Raw genomic sequence first — 3579 nt, forward strand, 5'->3', positions numbered from 1 at the left:
TCGTACTCATCATAAATCTATTGCACTCAAACGACGCAACGCTAAGTGGCGTCTGCTATATGAAGGACCTTATATAATTGTTAACATACCGCACCCTGGTGCGTATCTGTTACAACATCGTAGAACTAACAAAATTATTGGGCTATACGCACACCGAGATCTTAGAGCATTTCATGCTGAATAATGTCAAAGTCATACCCATCAAAACATTGCTAAGCAACTCGTTACAACACAGATAATAAGTAGTATAGAAATTTTCATTTCAGCGTTCCAGAGTCGCAATTGAAGACAGAAGAACTTTTCTTTCAACGCCGCGGCTCCACCGAGAAGACTGAATATTAAAGTAAAATTTATGATTACGTAGCAGTGAATGATATATTAATTTTTCACGGAACATTTGTGACTGTAGGTACCACTGACTTGGTATGACACCTGACGAACTGACAGACGTCATCTGTGAAGCGATATTTTACTTTGAGAAATAGATTAGACGCACATCTCTCAACACGAAAAGCATCTACCAGTAGTCAAGGCCACACAGACACTCTACACACACGCACAAAACGCGAGGAATCGAACATTTTCTCTCTCTTACTATTTTGAATATTTATTGAGTAGTGAAAACGCCTGGTCTTGCCTACTGATGTAATGAATGTTGTGTCTAACCTATCTTAATTTCAGGTGACATCACAAAACCGATAAAGAGGACGTAAATATCTGCAATTCATGTAATCAAATGTGACACAATGTAATAACCTATAGCGATGTAATGATGATGTAAACATGTTTATGTGCAACTGTATTATGTTTATACTAAGAAAATATGTGACGTGTGTATGTATAATTACTTTTTTTTTTTTTAACTGATGTATCATGTAAAAATTTGAACAAAACGAGTGCCAAAAAGACATTGCATAGTGAACCTCTGTTCACGGACATTAACGAACATTACTAACTCTGCAACTACGCAGAAACCTATGTGAAGGAAACGGTTAATGCCATTCATTATGCATCGTACCTATGTAAACGCGATGAACGATTTCCTTGATTAATAACTACGAACATTTAGGTGAGCTATATTCAGCAAAAAACTGAAAATGTGAAGTGCATAATTCGTGCATCGTCTAGTGACATTACTACAGTACCTAACTTCAAGATGTTAACTGGATTAAATGGACGCAAAGTGCCTGTCCAGAAAACAACACGACGGGTGGAAGAATTTTGGTTGGAACTTCAGGGAATGAAATGTTCTCGAAATGTGACGGACACTCTTACCTGGACTGTCCTAGGATCGACGCCAGCTATGTGCCGTCCGAGGTTCTACAACCAAGCTTCCACGGAATGTAAAAAACGAACTGCACGTGGACCAATTACTCGGCGGGTCACGTCTGATCTGTAATAAGCAATGCATTTACTCACAACGAACTGCATCACAACGACTATAATGAAAATAGGAAATGGACACGCTTATGTATTAATCACGTTGTTATACAACGATGTTACTGTGATCAAAAAACTTTACCACGACGATACTAACCTGTAAAAAATTATTGTGCAGCAGATGAATATGAACTGTGATAACGACACGATGTGTATAGGTCAACGCACCTGAAACATACGGACATTTTTCTTTGAAGCATTTCAAAACAATACTATGTAACTAAGAACATTCAACAATCTAAGCTGTATTGTGTTATAACGAATATTGTAAATTTAAAACTAAGTTACCTGTCATAGAATGTAGTCTTCATATGTAATCTTGGTTGAATATTTTCTTGGTGCAACGACTGAGAAACGCGCGCACACGAACTATATGAACTGCAATACTGTGCCGCGTGATCTAACTGTACGACATAACGGCAGTCACACAGACGCTTTTGCGCATGCGCGCACTCTATCTGCCAACATAAGAACTTTTACGGGGCACCCGCGTCATTCAAAGTTTGTATATAATGTGTATAATGTGTAGGTCATGTAAATAGTTGTAGATAACTTGGATTTTCTTGTGCCTTTAGGTGAATTGCTCGCCTGCAGGTGTGTCCTTTCGCCTCGCAATTCAGGGGGCAATATAAAGGCACATTTGCATGCCGAGCGTGAGTTTCCTCGGAAACGCGAGATATTAATTAAATAAATAATCAGTGACAAATAAATAAAGCCTATGGCACACAACTGCAGCGCTGAGTCGCTGATAAAACAAAAGCACAATTACGTTACTCGTATGTTTGATTAAGAAAGGAGAGCTCTGGTTGAAGTGGTGCGAGAAGCACGTATTTTATTTTATTGTCTGGCACACCGCCATATTTCATGTTATAGAAAATTACTGCGAGTTACAACCACACTAGGCACTCGATTCTGTAAAGAATTTATATTTATAAAAGTAAGTAGGATTATGAACTGTAGGCTTATTCATTGAATATATCTGATTTAACTAACAGTGTGACTTTTTTATGTTTAGTAGACAATCACCTCTGTACGACGTTTTGGCATGGCTGGCAAATTATTGTAATATTGAGATTTAGATTATGAGTCCGCACCTACCGCAGCAGTCTTTGGAAACGATTTAACTACGAAGTCCGATTATTTCAATTTTATTTCACGGTCAACTACGAGTAACATTGCCTTTACGAAAAAGCCACTGTCAAGCGTCTGATACCGAATAATTATCCAGATAAGCAAATATCAATTACAATTACAATCACCATCATACAGAATAATTAACATTAAAATAATTAATATTTTATTTTATTTGATTTTATTTAATTTATTTTATAACATCACACACTGTTCCATGAATTTCGAATTTGTCTCGCAGACGTGTAATTGTTAACCTCGAAGGTGGTTCTGTACCATACTCACTTCTCCACTGTCTTCGAACCGCAGCTACATTTTCAAACATCCAGTACCACTTAATGATCTCCTTCCGCGCTTCAAACCTCAAACGCACGACCGCCATGTTGCAGTTACTTCCTTGCCACTGCTGCCACCTGTTGAAGAAACATAACATTACTTTCTCACAGATATTTAACCTTGTAGAACGGGAAATAAATTGTCTGTGACAGTTGAAAGTGTGTATACATTTTTTGACACACCCTGTATATAGACTTGGGCTAAATTTGGTATAGAAACAAATATAGTGAGGAGGTTACAACACAATTATCAAAAGGGTATAAATATTTAATTATCTCGGAATGTAGTGCTGTAATTGAGACTAAAATTAGGTATTATAAAACATCTAAAAATACCCCATCTCCTTACCATCCAAAACAAAGCTCACAACCGCCTCCACCACCTGAAACTCCTGTCCGGCCGGACTTGGGGTCTGCATCCTTCCACCATCCTTCCCACCTACAAATCCATGATCCACCCCATCCTTTGTTATGCCAGCATCGCTTGGATTTCCGCCCCTCCCCGGTTCTATAAAGCCCTCCAAATCCTCGAACGCCATGCACTCCGCCTCGCCTTCCGCATCCGCTTTCCATCCCCCACGCTCATCCTCTATGACCTCATCCTCTTCCCCACCTTCTCCTTTTCCTTGAACACATCCGCACACTATATATTGTCCGCCGCCTTGATCCCCCT

At 38.9% G+C, this 3579-nt stretch overlaps 1 long non-coding RNA gene across 1 annotated transcript; it reads right to left on the reverse strand.

Annotated features, from left to right (window-relative positions):
- Nucleotides 1–1213: 1213 nt before the first annotated feature.
- Nucleotides 1214–1799, reverse strand: LOC126124763 (uncharacterized). The gene is made up of 3 exons (XR_007526439.1): nt 1729–1799; nt 1538–1608; nt 1214–1393 (listed from the first exon to the last, which is right to left on the reverse strand). It is a non-coding gene; the product is annotated as an uncharacterized LOC126124763 (long non-coding RNA).
- Nucleotides 1800–3579: the final 1780 nt, after the last annotated feature.

The sequence above is a fragment of the Schistocerca cancellata genome, unplaced genomic scaffold (genome assembly GCF_023864275.1).
Source record: "Schistocerca cancellata isolate TAMUIC-IGC-003103 unplaced genomic scaffold, iqSchCanc2.1 HiC_scaffold_426, whole genome shotgun sequence".
NCBI classification, from domain to species: domain Eukaryota; kingdom Metazoa; phylum Arthropoda; class Insecta; order Orthoptera; family Acrididae; genus Schistocerca; species Schistocerca cancellata.